At 44.6% G+C, this 20286-nt stretch overlaps 1 protein-coding gene and 1 non-coding gene across 15 annotated transcripts in view; one reads left to right on the top strand and one right to left on the bottom strand.

Annotated features, from left to right (window-relative positions):
- The window catches only part of NCOA3 (nuclear receptor coactivator 3), a 161325-nt gene extending 151144 nt beyond the window's left edge, over window positions 1–10181 (bottom strand). For 7 of the 14 annotated variants that reach the window (XM_021920960.2, XM_017944726.3, XM_021920963.2 and 4 more), the window contains exon 1: window positions 10028–10155. The gene's annotated coding sequence lies outside the window, so the exon portion shown is untranslated. Of the gene's footprint in view, window positions 1–10027 lie in introns of all 14 variants that reach the window. The other 7 variants (XR_002515099.2, XM_003904642.5, XM_009215961.4 and 4 more) reach the window with 2 other exon arrangements.
- A 6784-nt stretch (window positions 10182–16965) lies between these two features.
- LOC116270945 lies at window positions 16966–17073 on the top strand. The gene has a single exon (XR_004179240.1). It is a non-coding gene; the product is annotated as a U6 spliceosomal RNA (small nuclear RNA).
- Window positions 17074–20286: the final 3213 nt, after the last annotated feature.

The following is a 20286-nucleotide window of genomic DNA, read 5'->3' as shown; positions in this document are numbered from 1 at the left end:
AAAAAAATTAGCTGGGTGTGGTAGTGCTGCCTATAACCCCAGCTACTCAGGTGGCTGAGGAAGGAGACTCACTTGAACCGGGGAGGCAGAGGCTGCAGTGAGCTGAGACAGTACCACCGCATTCTAGCCTGGGTGACAGAGCGAGACCCTGTCTCAAAAAAATATATAGATAGATAGATAAATAGATAAATATGTATCTATATGTATATATCTCAAGATATACATATCTAGTACCACTGCACTCTAGCCTGGGTGACAAAGAGAGACTCCGTCTCAAAAAAAAAATTAGGCATGGTGGTGTACACGTGTAGTCCCAGCTACTTGGGAGGCAGAGGCAGGAAAATTGCTTGAGCCCTGGTGGTCAAGGCTGCAGTGAACCATGATCATGCCACTGCACTATGGCCTGGGCAACATAGTGAGACCCCACCTCAAAAAAAATTTTTTTTAAATGTTTAAATCTTATTCTTCAACGTGCTGTACCCTGATGGCCTGGATAAGTAGTAGTCCCTTGCCTCCTCTGAACTTCTCTACAATCTCTATAGGCGAAACCGACTTATCACTGATTGCCTTGTACTGAAGGGATGTGAGTACCTGATTGATTGTGCACACTTGGAGGTCACAAACTTTGTTAACTCTCACAGTTCCTTAAATAGTAAAAGCATAATAATCACTGATTAAGTATGTCTGTGCATTGATGAGTAGGTAACAACCACCAAGCAGCAGCAAATTAAAGATGATTGAAGTTTAAGGCCTCAAGACTTAGAATAGTGGTATGAAAACTCAGTTTAAGAAAACTCACTATGCTGGGCACGATGGCTCACGTCTGTAATCCCAGCACTCTGGGAGGCCAAGGCAGAAGGATTGCTTGATCCCAAGAGTTCAAGACCAACCAGAGACACACCCTCTACATGAAACAAAAACATTCGTCTACACAAAACTTAAAAACATCAGCCGGGAATGGTGGCATGTGCCTATAGCCACAGCTACTGGGAGGCTCCACTGGGAGGACCGCTTGAGCCCAGGAGGTCAAGGTTGCAGTGAACTGTGATGGTGACACTACACGCCATCCTAGGTGACAGCAAGACCCTCTCCAAAAATTAATTTTTAAAAGTCACATGTAGATTACTATATTGTGATTTGGGGAAAAGAAAAGGGAAATTGAAGGTTACTGCGCAAGTTCATGCTTATAGTTTTGCCAAATCTTAGAACCCATACACTCAAGGCTTCTACCATTCTAGATATGATCATGTACTCTTTTTTTTTTTTTTTTGGAGTCTTGCTCTGTCACCCAGGCTAGAGTGCAGTGGCACAATCTTGGCTCACTACAACCTCTATCTCCAGGGTTCAAGCAATTCTCTTGCCTCAGCCTCCCAAGTAGCTGGGGTTACAGGTGCCCACCACCATGCCCAGCTAATTTTTTTTTTATATTTTTAGTAGAGACGGGGTTTCACCATCTTGGCCAGGGTGGTCTCCAACTCCTGACTTCATGATCCACTCACCTCGGCCTCCCAAAGTGGTGGGATTACAGGCGTGAACTACGGCACCTGGTCATTATTGTGTACTTTTAAAGTCGCTTTCCGGATTCCATTTTACTGACTCCTGATGAAAGTAGTTTTAAACTTAATATGGTAACCGTCCTGTCTTCTTATATGACAAAGATATCACTGACCCTCCAGTGATGTAAGATGTGTGGAGTTATTTTTCTCACTGGTGGAGTTTCCTCACTGGTAGATTTTCCTAGATGCAGTCAAATACTATTCCAACTGCGGTGAAGGCAACTACCTCAGTTGAAATTAACGCATTGTCATAAAACACAATTACCACCAAGCAAGCAAAAGGAAACAGATGAGCTGGGATGGAACACAGACTGTGTAGTAGACTAAAGGGACAATTTGATAAATAGTACTGAGTAAATCTTATAACATTTTCAAATAAAATTGCCAGATTTTTTAAATAGAGATGGGGGTCTTGCTATGTTGCCCAGGCTGGTCTTGAACTCCTGGGCTCCAGCAAGTCTCTGGTCTCAGCCTCCCAAATTGCTGGGATTACAGGCATGAGCCACTGCACTCAGCCCAAAAATTGCCAAATTTCAATCTGGAAACAAACTCAAGCTGATATAGCTACTCTACAAGATGACTTAAATTCAATAATCCATTTCAATGACAGCAATTTCACTGAGAGTAAAGAAAATTACATTTGCTTTTCTTACACCAGAAGGAGGGGGCTGAAAATCTTTCTCTCTCTCTCTCTCTCTCTCTCACACACACACACACACACACACACACACACACACTTTTACCCACTTATAGCATATACTATGATGAAGTCAGGAGATTAAAGTCCCTTTTGAGACAGGGTCTCATTCTGTCACTCAGGCTGGCGTGCAATGGCACAATCACAGCTCATTTCACCCTCGACCTCCTGGGCTCAAGTCATCCTCCCAGTTCAGTTTCACGTGCGGCTGGGGCCACAGGCGCACATCACCATGCTCAGCTAATTTTTTTCCTATTTTTTGTAGAGACAGGGTCTTACTTTGTTGGCCAGGCTGGTCTCAAACTCCTGGGCTCAAGTGATCCTCCTCTCAAAGTGCTGGGATTACAGGTGTGAGCCATGGGACCCAGCCTCTAAATTCTTTATGAGTCAGCACTGAAAGCTGCATCTAACCTCACACCATTATCTGGTATAAAGAGCTTAATTCATTTACGTTCAATCAATAAAATTTAAATAAAAGACCATTGTACATATCTATATAATGCCTTAAGTTTATACAATTGTATAAAATAAGGAATCTTGGAAGATCATACAGAACACCCTTTGTTTTAAAATTTTAAAAACTGGCCTAAAGAGATTGATTTGCCCAAAGCTTATAGTACATGCTTACAAATTATTCTCAACGCTGCCCTAGGTAAGTTTTTTCAAAGTAACAAGCTAACAAAATATATTGATCAGGTACCAAAAAGGAAAAAAAAGAGTTTCACATGTAGATTTCTTTTTAATTCAAAGTTCTGTTTGGAAACTGAACATATGATCATGCTGCTCTTTCCACCAACAGCAATTAACTTTCATTTACAAAGATGTCAGTTAGGACATTTAGATTATGATACACATTTTCTTTCAACGTAAAAATAATATGGCTTTAGATTTCATTTAAAACAGAAGGGCAAAGAATATTTACTCCAAAAGTGCCCCCTTTTTTGTTAAAACCCTTTCTTCCCCTCCCCATGCTTTCTCCTCTTTTGTACTAAAGTTCACAAATGCATGAGATGGAGGAACAATACCACAATACAACTGCAGGCTTCCTGCCTACTAGTCAGTCATTATTCTTAAGTCTTGAGAATTTTCAAAACACTGCTTGGGTAGCTTTGAAATTCCTTCTTTCAGATTTTCCCTCTTTCATGGAACATCTATTTAAAAGAATGACTTCAAAAATGTCTTGCTGCACCCAATCGAAATTCTCTAAACAAACTAAAAATGCTAGCCTTAGATATGAAGGTGGGATGTAAATACCTGAAGCTTGGCAAACACCAATCTAGTAAAAGTACAAGACAGAAAGAAGTATATTTCTGGCCAAGCATAAGAATAGTCTTTTTCTTATATGTATATAAATTAAGCTTGTTTCTGAAAAGTTTCATATTTATATGCATAGTATCACAAAGTTAAAAACTACATCATTACTATCCTTTTTTTAAAAACATACAATTTATAGACCTAAAAATCTCAAACTACATTGATAGCTGAGGAGAAAAGAGCTAAGTCAATTATTACTGACTTAAATTTCAAACGAAAATAATGTACATTCTTTTTTTTTTTTTTTTTTTTTTGAGGCAGAATTTCGCTCTTTTTGCCCAGGCTGGAGTGCAATGGCACGATCTCAGCTCACCACAACCTCCACCTCCCGGGTTCAAGTGATTCTCCTGCCTCAGCCTCTCGAGTAGCTGGGATTACAGGCATGCGCCACCACACCAGCTAATTTTTGTATTTTTGGTAGAGACGGAGTTTCTCCATGTTGGTCAGGCTGGTCTTGAACTCCCGACCTCAGGTGATCCACCCGCCTCAGCCTCCCAAAGTGCTGGAATTACAGGTGTGAGCCACTTTATTTTTTTAAAGTTGTTGGCCAGGCACAGTGGCTCCCACCTGTAATTCCAGCACTTTGGGAGGCCGAGGCGGGTGGATCACCTGAGGTCAGGAGTTCAAGACCAGCCTGACCAACATGGAGAAACCCCGTCTCTACCAAAAATACAAAAATTAGCTGGTGTGGTGGCACATGCCTGTAATCCCAGCTACTCCAGAGGCTGAGGCAGGAGAATCGCTTGAGTCTGGGAGGCAGAGGTTACGGTGAGCCGAGATCATGCCATTGCACTCCAGCCTGGGCAACGAGAGTGAAACTCCATCTCAAAAAAACAAAACAAAAAAAAAGTTCTTGGGTGCTCTGAGGATCAGGGTTTTAAAAAAAAAAAAAAAATGTTGTTGGGGACAGAAAAAATTAATAGCACCAGTCACCTGCAAACCTGGGGAATTTCCCATTCTTCTGACCACACTTCGATGGTGGTAGTGCTCACTAACAAACTTATTAGGTTGTTGACATAAACCAAGAGCTACTCAAAAACATGGTGTGGAGGGGGTGATATACATGCTCTGCCATTGCCCAGCTCAACATGCATTCTTTCCTTTTTAAAGGTAAAAGCATTAAAAATGGAAGGTTCATGAACAACTTGCCAAATTGTTACAATAAACTGAAATTTTTCGAAAATCTCTAACACCTCTAACAAAAAGACTGTTTTAAACAATATTTAATAAAGTCTAATCCCAGTACAACAAAATAATTTGGCCAGTCCCCCTGGAGTTCGTTATAATGGGATTTAACCTGTATACTCAACATTCAATTAACCATAAGGCTTATCCTAATTGAGGATTATGCTGACTTCTGCAGTCCTTTCCCATCTATCCATCTACCACTCCAACTCAGCTGCCATAGCCACCAAAAGCAAAGCCCCAGGGAGCAGATTATCCATTACTGTGTGATACCCAGGCCAATATTCCCTTTTCATCATTATGTGGCTATCAATAGTTAAATTCAGTAATCTAGTCACCCTGGTTTCCAAAAAGTAAAGCTGCATAACCCTCACTCATAGCCTCTAACCAAGGAAATTAAACATTTCAACAGAATACCTTTTCATAGGAGTAACAGATGAAAAGTGTCACACCCTTTCCTAGAACATATCAATTAAAAAAATTAACAGAAAATTTTTAAAAGACACATATGTTCCTAAAAAAAATATTTAAAAAGCCAGACAATTGCTCTTAGAATATTATTTTAAATGGGTAAAACCTGTTTGCCAGTCAGGTCAGACTCCTTTCCTTTGCCTTTAGGCCACAAAGTTTACTACACAGTTAGTTAAATAAACCCTATTACTGTGCCCCCCACTGTAAATTGACCTAGGCTGGCAGTACCTACCAAACTGAGTTAATGCTAACATAGGTACTGGCAGTATGCAGCCTAAGAAGATTATCCAGTTTGTGGATAAATCAGCCTTCTACACACTGCAGGTCTCCCATTCTACTCCTGCTGTGTATCTTCTGGCCATTTTCCTGTTCATTTAAAAACTCTCCACCAGAAGGTAGGAAAGGGAAGGGCAATTAAATTCAATTCCATAATTTGTTAAGGGGCTGAAAATAAAGTTAGGCTCTGGATAAATTGCATCTTTAACCCAAAATAATCTTCTCCCAGAAACCCTCTCAGAAAAACGACGGACAAAATGAATTTACCTAGCAAAAACATGACCAAACTCATGGCATATGCCTCATTACCACAAAGCCCCTCCTCCACCTTAACTCAGACATGTTTATTTTGTAACCCCTCCCCAACCCCAAGAAGCACTCATAAAATGGGAGAAAATGGGCCAGGAGCAGTGGCCCAAGCCTGTAATCGCAGCACTTTGGGAGGCCAAAGCGGGTGGATCACCTGAGGTCAGGAGTTCAAGACCAGCCTGGCCAACGTGGTGAAACCCCGTCTCTACTAAAAATACAAAAATTAGCCGGGCATGGTGGCGAGCGCCGATAATCCCAGCTACTCGGGTGGGGGCTGAGGCACGAAAATCGCTTGAACCTGGGAGGCAGAGGTTGCAGTAAGTCAAGATCACCACTGCACTCCAGCTTGGGCAAAAGTGAGACTCCGTCTCAAAAAAAAAAAAAAAAAAAGAAAAAAAAGGAGAAAATGCCTACACTTTACTGCAGCACTCAATCTCAAAGCTATTCCTGAGAATCCAAACCAACATATAGTCCCCTTGTTTTTCAATCTTTTGAAGTATGAGAAAAAAAGAAGAAAAAGTTAACATATATTCCAATACTAATTTTCTGCTCTCAGAGCTTTAACTGCTCAATAATGCTAAAAAAAAAAAAAAATTTATACCAAGGATGCAAACCAAACTGGTACAGGTAATCTCTTCAATCATGATCAACAAGTCTTGTTTTTTTGTTTTTTGTTTTTTTTTTTTTGTCCTAGATAGCTTTACAGGGTAACAATTGTATTAAATTGTGACAAATTTGCTGTTGTAGACCAAAAGTCACTGGCCGCTATATGCATTCTAATATGCATTCTAAACTTGCAACAAATTAAAAGTTTTCAAAAGTACTCTACCTCCTCTGGCCAAAGTGTGAAATTAAATAGTTTTTAAAAATGCAGGCTGGCGTGATGGCTTACACCTGTAATCCCAGCAATTTGGGAGACCAAGGCAGGTGGATTACCTGAGGGTGGGAGTTTGAGACAAGCCTGGCCAACATGGTAAACCTTGTCTCTACTGAAAATACAAAAATAGCGGGGCGTGATGGCGCACGCCTGTAATCCCAGCTACTCAGAAGGCTGAGGCAGGAGAACTGCTTGAACCCAGAGGTTGCAGTGAGCCAAGATCATGCCACTGCACTCCAGGCTGGGCAACAGAGCAAAACTCCATCTCAAAAAAGAAAAAAAAACTATCCCTGCCTGCAAAAACAAACCCCAAAGCCATTTATTTTAACCATCAAATTGGGATAGGACAATAGCAGAGTTTTTAAAATCTTACCCTATTGTCCAAACTAAAAATTTATTTTTAAATTATTTTTTAAAAGACTTTTCAATTACAGTACTCCAAGTTAAAAGGAATTATTCCAGAATCATACTGTTAATGCACAAGACTGAATTTTTTTTTTTCTTGCGACAGACTCTCATTCTGTCGCCCAGGCTGGAGTGCAGTGGCTCAATCTCGGCTCACTGCAACATCTGCCTTCCCAGTTCAAGCCATTCTTCTGCCTCAGCCTCCTGAGTAGCTGGGACTACAGGTGCTCGCCACCACGCCTGGCTAATTTTTGTATTTTTAGCAGTAACGGGGTTTCACCATATTGGCCAGGCTGGTCTCAAACTCCTGACCTCGTGATCCACCTGCCTCGGCCTCCCAAACTGCTGGAATTACAGGCCTGAGCCACTGCGCCCAGCAGGAAGAACTTAATTCATTAAAAAAAAAAGAAAGAAAGAAAGAAAGAAAGAAAGAAAGAAAGAAAGAAAAAAAAGCCACACTTAGCTTTTATCTTTAAGAAACTGCAAGAAACCTTATTTCTTATATCCCTGCAAGAAACCTTATTTCAAAAGACCGTCAAGAAGACATTAGTAAGCAACCATTTTTAAACTACTTTTTATTTGCATATCGCCTAGAAAAAGGGTCCCAGGTGCAACAGTACTTCACTCCTTACTGAATTTGAATTTATTTGCTTAGGAGGTGGTTGGCACTTTTTAGAAATAATTTGTATACAAAGAAGGAAATGCACAGCATAATCATTTTCAAAATATAGCGAAATTATTTAATATAATCTTTAATAACCTAGCTCTAATATCACTGAATTTCCTTAACAAATTGTTAGTGTTGGCAAATTGTTAAAACAACGATTCTGAAATATAAAAATATAAATACTGCTATTGATGCTCAAGTCGTTGTACATTTTCAAAGCCTTTGTAGTTAAATACGGTAGAAACATCTCCTATAATTGCTCTAGAAATATTACAGCCTCCTGCTTAGTCCACAATCCCCATCTTCTATGTGGGAAAAGCTGGTATATGCCTCTTTTATTTTAAATGCTGATTGGACGATTAAGTCATTTCTATCTATATACAAAATGCCTCTATAATTTAGGATCACAGGCAATTTAGATTACTGCTCATTTAAATGCAGAACCTGAAGCAACCTCTAGTGACAGGAGCTATAGTGTTCAATATCATTTTACATGTTACAAGCAGAGGCTTCATTTTACATACAAACAATGAACCCTGGCAGAGTTCTTTATCCTAAAGCCCCACAGATTGTTATTTCTTTAACGGTATTAATAGATAAGGTGACATAAAGAGTAAGTTCAGAAGAGCTTTTTCCAATAGCTGTCAACATCTTTTTTAAGAGAGCAAAAACAGTATTCCCACATTTTCTGTTTCTTCTGTTCATTTTATTTCCCTGCTTTTGGTATCCAACAGAAGTGGTTTCAAATGAAAATCTTAAAATAATTATTCCAAAGACCAAGGATATTCTAAAAGCCAATAACAGTCTTCGCCTCTGAGAAGGGGAGGTTTGGCGTGAAAGAGAGATTTCACTTTTCAGTGTTTGTACCTTTCCAATTGGATATCATGCGGTAGAACCGTATTCTTAATGAGCAGACATTTAAAATATTTTCAAGAACAAACAATTCACAAACTTACAGGTTTCCATTAACATTTTCGTTTGTGCAGCATTCGCTGAAGACCTAAGCTTTTTATTCCTCCAATCACCTTCTCAACAACCTGCTGCAACAAATACTGAAGCTTTTTTGCAGCCAGGGATCAGTTAGGCAGATCCGAGGCCAGGCATTTAAATCAAAGAGATGCAGCAATCTTACTCAATACTACTACCACTCTCACACATCTCATTCAACTCCATTTATAACCACTGCAGCAAGACAGCTGGTACTCTCCTTCCTGTTTCTTTACCGTACAGGCTTAATAACAAAAACAGGTTGGTTTTGAAGCCCTGCTCAAATACTGCAAAAAGGAAGTCTTCGCATTCGGGAGGGGGGAAAAAAAAAGTTTCGACTTCGAGAGAATCTCATAGCTTCCCTGTCATTCCATTTGGGAATCCCAAACTCCTGCTAGTGAGGTAGATGCTCGCTCTCTCACGGCTGCTCTCTCGGTTAACTTTCCCACCCTAGATGCCCTCAAACTGCCTAGGAAGCCACTAAGTCTCCCAATGACCCATGGCTAGTTTTGTTAAGGCAGGTACAAGACAAGCAGTTTATTTAAACCATGACGAACTGAGTCGATGTTCATAAAATAAGAGACGGGGAGCAAAAAAAAGTAGTAATAAAGACAGACAAACCCCAAATTTAATCAACCAACTTCCCACTTGCCATTTCCCAGCCTTCACACCAGAGGTAGTAAAACGCCTTTTTACCGAGAAAACTAAGAACCTACCCGAGCCCAACATGAAAATTCCGCGGACAATTCGTGTTAAAATATTTTTTAAATGCCCAAGTGCTGGAGGAAACACAGCAACCAAATCTCACCCGGCTGGGAGGCTGGGGTTGGGGGGGGTCCCCGCGGCTTCTCCCTCCCGTGCTTCCCAATAGCTGCTAAGGAGCCGGGGCAGTAGGAGGAGGACGCGGGGAGCTTTCAAAAGGGCCGGGGGAGGCAAGAGGAAGAAAAAACTTTACGGACAGAAGGGGAAAGTGGGCCCCTGCAGTCCCCCCGCAAACTCCTCGGATGACCCCTCCGCGCGGGGACCCCCTCGGATCCCCAAGCCGGCTGCCACCCAGCCTCGTCTCCCATCGACCGCCGCGGGCCGCCCCCCGGGCTGAGGGGAAGCGGCGCGGCCCCGACACCCTGAAACTACCTCAGTGCGTCCCCCGGCCGGCGCGCCCCTCAGTGTCTCGGCAGATCTGAAGCCGCCGGCTCTGGCAGCCTGGGGAACTCGCCCCTCTTCCCTCCGCCTCGCACTCCACGCCCTCGCCTGCCGCCGCCTCCTCCTTTATCTCCACTCACCTCCCGCCGCCATTTTCCTCGCAGCTCAGCTTTAAATCGGAAACTCGCCGCTCAGCCCGCAGCCGCCGCCGCCGCCACCGACTCAGCCGCCGCCGCTGCCGTCGCTGTGGAGGGGCTGAGGCGGCAGCTGAAGTCGCCGCGCGGGGGCCACTGGGATATGTAGTCCCGAGGCCACGCCCAGCACTACCGGTCCCAGGGGGCCTTGCGCGGCCGGCCCAGGGTTCCAGCGTCCCCACACTGGCTTCCGCGGCGGAGGGCGTGGCCACGTGGGATCGTGGGGCAGCTTTCGTCCAGCAGCAACTGGGAGCTGCCTCGGGATCCGGAGAACCGGAATGCAGCCCTAGCCCTGCCCTTAATTTTTTTCATATTTGCCTTCGTCCAGTAATACCTAACATTTGTGGAGCGTTTCTGGTATGCCAAGCACGGATCCTCAAAACAAGCATCCCTTAGGGACCATGATCATCCTCATTTTTCAGATGAGCGAACTGAGGCACAAGGTCGGAAGCCACGAGGCTGTTCCTTAGCTGCTGAAGTCGCTGGATGAAATGTTGTTGGGCAGCAGTATATTCACGGTATATTTAGTCCCGAAGTATCATCCCACAGCGTATTTATGACTTACAATAAAGAACAGCGTATTTATGCTTTAAAATGGAGAGATCTGGCAGGCACCCCCTTACCCAAGTGATGGAACTTAGCACCACCAATAAATGGGTCAGGACTGTTGTTATGTGTCTCCTAATATGATGCAGTGAGGAAAGCATATTGCTACCTCTGTCGTATTCTTGCCACATACACACACACACAAAGCTAACCTGAATCTAATCATGAAAAAATAAACGAATTCAGAATATGGGACATTCTACAAAACATCAAGCCTGGAGTCTTAAAAATATGACAGCATGAAAGAGGTGAAAACCAAACGCAATAGGTGAGACTTGATTGGATTCAGGATGATTTTTTTATGTAAAAAGAATCTGGGGGGCAATTTCAATGTAGACCGTATGTTAGATAATATTGAATCAGTATTAGATGTGTTGAGTGTGAATAAAATAAAATAATCTGACCACTTACCCCCTCCACGGTCAGCACCATCATTTCCCACCCGGACCGCTGCAGCAGCCTCCTCAGTGTTCTCCCTGCTTCCACTCTTTCCCCTTAGAGACTATACTCAACACAGCAGCCAGAGGGATCCTGATAAGAATCAAGTCAGTTTATGTCCCTCCTGCAAAATTCTTGCAGTAACCTGCAAAGCCCCGTACAGCCTGTCTCTTGCCCTCCCCTTCTCTCTCTAAACTCATCACCTTCTTCTCTTCCACTCACTTCTGTAATTTAGCTACAGTGGACTTCTTGGGCCTCTCCAATGTGCTTAGAACACTCTGGCCTTAAAGATCGTGGACTTGCTATTTCCTCTGCCTAGAACATTATTTTCCCAGAAAATTCAAATAACCCATTCCCTAATCTCCCCACGGTCATTGTCCAAATGTCACTTCTTCAGTGAGGCTTTCCCTAATTGCTCTATTTTAACTTCCCGCCCACTCTGATCCCAGCTTTCTCTACTCCTATTCCTTTCTTCATTTCTTTTCAGAGCATGAATTACCATTAAAATCACGATATATTTCTGTTTACTTATGTTATTTAAAATATCTCATTTCCGCCAGGAGCAGTGACTCATGCCTGTAATCCCAGCACTTGGGGAGGCCAAGGCAGGCAGATCACCTGAGGTCGGGAGTTCGAGACCAGCCTGACCAACATGGAGAAACCCGGTCACTACCAAAAATACAAAATTAGCTGAGCATGGTAGCGCATGCCTGTAATCCCAGCTACTCGAGAGGCTGAGGCAAGAGAATCGCTTGAACATGGGAGGCAGAGGTTGCGATGAGCCAAGATGGCACCATTGCACTCAAGCCTGGGCAACAAGAGCAAAACTGTCTCAAAAAAAAATTAAAAATAAAAAATAAAATAAGTAAAAATTTAAAAATTAAAAAATAAAATATCTCATTTCCGGGCCTGGCACGGCGGCTCACACCTGTAATCCCAGCACTTTGGGAGGCCGAGGCGGGCGGATCACCTGAGGTCAGGAGTTCCAAACCAGCCTGGCCAACATAGCGGAAACCCCGTCTCTACTGAAAATACAAAAAATTAGCCGGGTATGGTGGCAGGCGCCTGTAATCCCAGCTACTTGGGAGGTTGAGGCAGGAGAATCACTTGAACCCGGGAGGCAGAGGTTGCAGTGAGCCAAGATCATGCCACTGCACTCCAGCCTGGGCCACAAGAGTGGAACTCTGTCTCAAAAAAAAAAAAAATCTCCTTTCCACCAGGGCACAGTGGCTCAGGCCTGTAATCCCAACACTTTGGAAGGCTGAGAGATTGCTTGAGCCCAGGAGTTCAAGACGGGCCTTGGCAATATGCAGAGACCCAGTCTCTACAAAAAATTTTAAAATTAGCTTGGTGTGGTGGCGCCTGCTTGTATTCCCAACTACTCAGGAGGCTGAGGTGGGAGGATTGCCTGAGTAGGGGAGGTCAAGGCTGCAGTGAGCCATGCTTGCACCACTGCACTCCAGCCTGAGCGACAGAGTGAGACTCCATCACATATATATATATATATATATATATATTTTAAATAAAAATAACAAAATACTGTGTTAGATGCTGAGAACCCAGAGATGAAATGCTCACACCTGTATGGCCTTTTGCCTCAGCAACTGCACCTGTCTCCTAGCTACTCTCCTTGCTTCTCTCCCATTGGTCCTCTATAAGGCACTCCCCATACAGTAGCCAGAGGGATCCTTGAAAAATCATGTATTACATCATGTTACTTCCAACCTAGGCCAGGTGCGGTGGTTCACACCTGTAATTCCAGCACTTTGGGAGGGCGAGGAAGGTGGATCACTTGAGGTCAGGGGTTTGAGGCCAGCCTGACCAACATAGTGAAACCCCGTCTCTACTAAAAATACAAAATTAGCTGGGCATGGTGGTGCACACCTGTAGTCCTAGCTACTTGGGAGGCTGAAGCAGGAGAATCTCTTGAACCTAGGAGGCAGAGGTCATAGTGAGCTGAGATCGTACCACTTCACTCCAGCCAGGGCAACAAGAGTGAAACTCCATCTCAAAAACAAACAAACAAAAAACAAAAAACTTCCAACCTAGACAGCTTCGAATGGCATCCCATTGCATTTGGGATGAAACTCAGACCCTAGCTGGGTGTGGTGGCCCACACTTCTAATCCTAGCTACTCAGAAAGCTGAGGTGAGAGGATTGCTTGAGCCCGGAAGTTCGAGGCTGCAGTGAGCTATAATTGTGCCAGTGCACTCCAGCCTGGGTGACAGAGTGAGACCCTGACTCCATTAAAAAAAACAAACTACTCTGACCCTAATTGATTTGGTCTCTGCTCTCCTCCCTGATCTCAAGTGATATATCTCTCCCTATTTCTCACCCCCTGTCACACTAACATTCCTGAACACACCAAGCACATTCCTGCCTCAGGACCTTGCACCTGTTGTTCCTTTTATCTAGAATTTTCTTTCCTCCTGGCTTGCTCTCTATTGCCATTCAACTCTCTGCTGCAATGTCCCGTCCTCACATAGAACTTTTAAAGCACTAAACACACACACAGACACAAACACAGTCATATTACTCTGCTTTGTCTTCATAATGATTCATACCATATACCATCTGAATTTTTTTTTTTTTTTTTTTTTTGAGACGGAGTCTCGCTCTGTGGGCCAGGCTGGAGTGCAGTGGCGCAATCTCGGCTCACCGCAAGCTCTGCCTCCCAGGTTCACGCCATTCTCCTGCCTCAGCCTCCCGAGTAGCTGGGACTACAGGCGCCCGGCACCACGCCCGGCTAGTTTTTTGTATTTTCAGTAGAGACGGGGTTTCACCGTGTTAGCCAGGAGGGTCTCCATCTCCTGGCCTCGTGATCCGCCCACCTTGGCCTCCCAAAGTGCTGGGATTACAGGCGCGAGCCATGGCGCCAGGCCACCATCTGAATTTTTTTAGAATTTTTTTTTCTTTTTTTTTGAGATGGAGTTTTGTTCTTGTGGTCCAGGCTGGAGTGCAGCGGTACAATCATGGCTCACTGCAACCTCCGCCTCCCGGGTTCAAGCAATTCTCCTGCCTCACCTCCCAAGTAGCTGGGATTACAAGGCATGCGCCACCACGCCTGGCTAATTTTTGTATTTTTAGTAGAGACAGGATTTTACCACTTTGGCCAGGCTGGTCTTAAACTCCTGACCTCAGGTGATCCGCCCACCTTGGCCCCTCCAAGTGCTGGGATTACAGGTGTGAGCCACCGCGCCTGGCCATACTTGAACATCTTATCTGAAACCAGCAGTAGATCTGGAGATCAATCATTTTATCCTGTCCTCTCATTACCCTATTCCAAGATTCAAATTCCGAAAAGTAATCTATTCAATTGATCTAGCTTGGGTCACATGTTTTATATGAAAGGAACTCCAGACAGGTAACAATGGTAACTAGCCTGCTTGCAAATTACTCTCAAATGGTTTAGGGAGAAGAAATGTACACACACAGGAGAGAGAGTACAGGTGAGCAAATGTGGCAAAATATGATCAATTAGTACATTTAGGTTTAGGGTACATAGGTTTGTTTTTTGGGGTTTTTTTTGTTTTTGTTTTGTTTTGTTTTGTTTTTTTGAGGTGGAGTCTCACACTGTCGCCCAGACTGGGGTGCAGTGGTGCGATCTCTGCTCACTGCAACATCTGCCTCCCAGGTTTAAGTGATTCTCCTGCCTCAGCCTCCCGAGTAGCTGGGATTACAGGTGCCTGCCACCAGGCCCGGCTAATTTTTTGTATTTTTAGTAGAGACGGGGTTTCACTATGTTGGCCAGGCTGGTCTTGAACTCCTGACCTTGTGATCCACCCGCCTCGGCCTCCCAAAGTGCTGGGATTACAGACATGAGCCACCTTGCCCAGCCTTTGTTTTTATTTTTTGAGATGGAATCTCGCTCTGTCACCCAGGCTGGAGTGTAATGGCACAATCTCGGCTCACTGCAACCTCTGCCTCCTGCGTTCAAGTGATTCTCTTGCCTCAGACTCCCAAGTAGCTGGGATTACAGGCGTGCACCACCACGCCAGGCAAATTTTGTTTTTAGTAGAGACGGGGTTTCACCATGTTGGCCAGGCTGGTCTCAAACTCCTGACCTGAAGCAATCCACCTGCCTCAGCTTCTGAAAGTGCTGGGATTACAGAAGTGAGACGCCGTGCCTGGCTGATTTTTTTTTTTTTTTTTTTTTTTGAGACAGGGTCTCACTCTGCCACCCAAGCTGTAGTGCAGTGGCATGATCACGGCTCACTGCAGCCTGGACCTTTTGGGCTCAAGTCATTTTCCTGCCTCAGTTTCTGTCCCTACCGCTGTCTCCCACATTCTCCCCTCTTTCATTGTGTGAGATATAGCGAGATACCCTAGTGGTTAAGAGTGTGGGCTTTCCAGGAGTTCAAGACCAGCCTGGGCAACAAAGTGAGACCCCTATCTCTACAAAATTAGAAAAATGATGGCCAGGTGCAGTGGCTCTGCCTGTAATCCCAGCACTTTGGGAGGGCCAGGTGGGCAGATCACTCGATCTCAGGAGTTTGAGACCAGCCTAGGCAACATGGCAAAACCCTGCCTCTACCAAAAAAAAAAAGCAATTAGCCGGGTGTAGTGGCATGCGCCTGTAGTCTCCCAGCTACTCAAGAAGCTGAGGCGGGAGGATCACCTGAGCCGAGGAGGTTAAGGCTTCAGTGAGCCGAGATCGCGGGGCTCACTGTCTCAAAAATACATACATACATACATACATACATACATACATACATAAATTAACCAAGTATGGTGGTGTGCACCTGTAGTCCCAGCTACTGGAAGGCTGAAGCAGGAGGCTCACTAGAGCCCAGGAGGTCAAGGTGATTATACTCCACCCTGGAGTCTAAAAAAAAGAGAGAAAAAAGAAAATGTGGGCTTTGACACTCACTACCTAACCTGCTAAGCTGGTTCTGCTACTTACAAAGCTGTGTGATAGTGGATGGTTACTTGAACTTTCTGTGCCTCCATTTCCTAAAGTGAGAACACTGATAATGATAATAATAACAACAACAATAATGCTTATGTCATAGGGTATTAGGATTAAATAGAACAAGATAGTGAAAGCTCTAAAAGCAGTGTCAAGCACAGAGCACTCAAATGTTAATAATGATAATGTATGGCAGTTCCAAACTTGCTTTGTAGGGGTTAATATCCAAGGGTTAGTAACAATGTTCTCCTCCCTCACCCCACACCACATTTTGCTTCATTATAGTAATTACAGTGTGAAATTTCCCTGCAAGTGAAAATAGATTCCTTGGGTAGAAGCCTAAACCCTGCACATGCCTAAAACTCTGTTTCGAAATACCTAATCTGAAAATGAACTGGCACAGCCCCAAGCTCCACCCTCAGACTGTACTCTGAACCATTTTCTCCCTGGGAAGGACACACAAATGAGGGGGAAAGAGCAGAAGAGAGAGATCAAAAAATGCAATGTAGGGTAAACAAATACTTGACTTCTTGTTTTGCTTAAAAGAGGAGAAAAACACCCCTGAGAAGAATCATATTTAAGGCAAATTTTTGGTGGTAAAGAGCAGCCTGAGCTTTACAACCCAGAGTCGCCTTGTTCATGCCTCTTCCTTTAAACTCAAATCAGGGTTTGGCGACCTGTGATTTTTGTGCCAGAGATGACACATGAGCCCGTTGGAATTGGCACCTGGCCTGACTGCAACAGACTTGTCCTGCTCCACAACCTGCAAATGACTCTGCAGCTGGAAGAATTTGAAGCCCAGCTCATTTTTGTTTTGTTTTTTCTTTCTAGACTTACATATTAAACATATTTGCTTTGGAAGAAAAAATCATTTGCTATCAAATGCTTTAAAAGCACCCATTGTAAGAGGGCTAAAATAAAAATAAGCGCTATGCTCATGTTGGCAGCACTTACACTAAAATTGAAACAATACAGAGAAGATTAGCATGGTCCCTGCACAAGAATGACACGCAAATTCTGTAAAGCATTCCAGTTTTGGGGTTTTGTTTGTTTGTTTGTTTGTTTGTTTTTTGAGACGGAGTTTCGCTCTTGTTGCCCAGGCCGGAGTACAATGGCGCCATCTCGGCTCACTGCAACCTCTGCCTCCCGGATTCAAGCCATTCTCCTGCCTCAGCCTCCCAAGTAGCTGGGATTACAGCCGCCCGCCACCACGCCTAGCTAATTTTTTGTATTTTTAATGGAGATGGGATTTCATCATGTTGGCCAGGCTGGTCTTGAAATCCTGACCTCAGTTTATCCGCCTGCCTCAGCCTCCCAAAATGCTGGGATTACAGGCGTGAGCCACCGCGCCCGACCCTAGTGTTTTTGTTTTGTTTTGTTTTGATTTTTTAAGTGTTAACAACAATGTAGAGAAATTGAACCATTTGTACACTGTTGGTGGGACTGTAAAATGGTGCGCCATTTTGGAAAATTATTGGGCAGTTCTCCAAAGTGTTAAACAAAGAATTGCCATATGACCCATCAATTATACCCCTAAGTATATACCCAAGAGAATTGAAAACATATGTCCATACAAAATCCTGCATAGTAACATCCTTAACAGGTTTGCAATGTAATTGATTGATAATAGCCACAGGGTTTTCATTTTATTTTATTTTATTTTTTTTTTTTTTTTTGAGATCGAGGCCCCGGCTTGTCGCTTCAGGCTGGAAGCAGTGGCGCACCCTCGCTCACTGTGCTCCACCTCCGGGTTCACGCCATTCTCCGCCAGCCCAGGCTGGGGGACTACAGGCGCCTCACACCACGCCTGCTGGTTTTTGTATTTTTAGTAGAGACGGTTTTACCATAGCACAGGGATGGTCTCATCTCCTGACCTCGTGGATCCACCTCGGGCCGCCTCCCAAAGTGCTGGGATTACAGGCTTGAGCCACCGGGCCCAGCCACATTTTCATTTTTTTTAAGCTAGAATCTTAACTTACCTTATACATTCACCCCTGGCATAGATACTGTTTTCATGCTGCAACATGTCTACTCCTTCCATGTTCCTACTCTGTAAGTACTAAATCATTGGAAGAGGGTTTAGCCTCAAATAAGCTTACTGTCATCATTTTAAAACACTATTTCTTTTTTTTTTTCTTTTTTTTTTGACAGAATTTCACTCTGGTCGCCCAGGCTGGAGTGCCATGGCGCAGTCTTGGCTCACTGCAACCTCCATCTCCCGGGTTCAAGCAATTCTCCTGCCTCAGCCTCCCAAGCAGCTGAAATTACAGGTACCCACCACCATGCCCGGCTAATTTTTGTATTTTTAGTAGAGATGGGGTTCCACCATGTTGGCCAGGTTGGTCTTGAACTCCTGACCTCTGGTGATCTGCCCGCTTCGGCCTCCCAAAGTACTGGGATTGCAGGCGTGAGCCACCGCACCTGCCCTCCAAATTCATGTTTTAAAAAAGGAAGTGTTTTATTCCAGAGCTGGAATCAGCCAACCTCTATATGATGGGATACCATGAGTCAGCCAAACTCTATATGATGGGATACTATGAGTCAGCCAAACTCTATATGATGGCATACCATGTAGCCAGTGAAACATTATGAAGCTGCTTAACAGTCAGCAGTTAAAAAAGATCTCCTAGGCTGGGCGCGGGGGCAAAATTAAGCCTGTAATCCCAGCACTTTGGAGGCCGAAGGGTGGATCACGCAGGTCAGGAGATCGAGACCATCCCTGGCTAATATGGTGAAACCCCGCCTCTACTAAAAATTACAAAAACTTGTACGGGCTGCAGCGGCGGCTATGGGGCCTGCAGTCCCAGCCACCGGAGACTGAGGCAGGAGAATGGCATGAACCCAGGAGGCAGAGCCTCTGCAGCGACGAGATCGCAAGCACTGCACCCCAGCCTGGGCGACAGTGAGACTGGCCTCAAAAAAAAAAAAAAAAAAAGATCTCCCAAATACTTAACTTTTTTAAAAAGTTGTGGATACATTGTAGGTGTCTATATCAATGGAATACATAGGATGTTTTGTTACAGGCATGCAATGTGAAATAAGCACATCACAGAGAATGGGGTCCAGACATTTTAAGTTTAAAAAAAAAAAAAAGGTAAAGCAGTGTGTACAACGGCCTTTTGTGTTACAAAAATATATATATATAGGCCAGACACAGTGGCTCACACCTGTAATCACAGCACTTTGGGAGGCCGAGGCGGGCGGATCACCTGAGATCAGGAGCGTCTGGAGATCAAACTTGGGCGCTATCTGCAAAAAAAGGCCAGGCACAGTGGCTCACACCTGGGTCCAGCACTTTGGGAGGCCAAAGTGGGTGGATCACGAGGTCAGGGGATCAAGACCATCCTTACTAACACAGTGAAACCCCATCTCTATTAAAAATACAAAAAAGGCCGGGCACCGTGGCTCAAGCCTGTAGTCCCAGCACTTTGGGAGGCCTAGGATGGGCTGATCACGAGGTCAGGAGATCGAGACCATCCTGTCAACACGGAAACCCCGCTCTACCAAAAACAGCAAAAACCAGCCGGCGTAGGTGGCGGGCGCCAGGTCTCTAGCTACTCGGGAGGCTGAGGCAGGAGAATGGCGTGAACCCGGGAGGGCGGAGCTTGCAGTGAGCTGAGATCCGGCCACTGTACTCCAGCCTGGGCGGCAGGAGCAAGACTCCGGCCTCAAAAAAAAAAAAAAAAAAAAAATACAAAACCAGCCGGCTTGGTGGCGGGTGCCTGTAGTCCCAGCTACCGGGAGGCCGGGAGGCAGGAGAATGGCTGGAACCCGAGGCGGAGCTTGCAGTGAGCCGCAGATCCGCCACTGCACTCCAGTCTGGGCAGACAGATAAGACTCCGCCTCAAAAGGCTAGCATGCGGCATGGCTACCATAGTCACAGTTTAGCCGAGGCAGGAGAATGTTAGAACCTGAAGGTAGAGCTTGCAGTGAGCTGAGGATGGCTTTACTGCACTCCGTGCCCAGAACAAGAGCAAACTCCATCTCAAAAAAAGAAAGAAATACAAGCGTCACCACTGAATCGCCAATGTGAAATATATTTGTTGCTGTCTGTGATTCAGTCGCCATTTGGAAGACACTGAGCTAGAAGGGTGAGTCTTTGGCCCTCACATTCTTTTTCATGACCTCAAACCTCTGGGCCAGGCTTTTCTGTATATAGATTCAAGCGATCCTACCTTCCCTAAGGGTAAAGTCAAGAGAGAAGTACTGCCAGTGGGAAGGCCATGGCTTCTGAGGTGTCCTTTCTGAGGAA

Source organism: Papio anubis, chromosome 16 (assembly GCF_008728515.1).
Source record: "Papio anubis isolate 15944 chromosome 16, Panubis1.0, whole genome shotgun sequence".
Lineage (NCBI taxonomy): Eukaryota > Metazoa > Chordata > Mammalia > Primates > Cercopithecidae > Papio > Papio anubis.
Note: the sequence above shows the minus strand (reverse complement) of the source record. Positions and strands in the feature narration are given on the sequence as shown.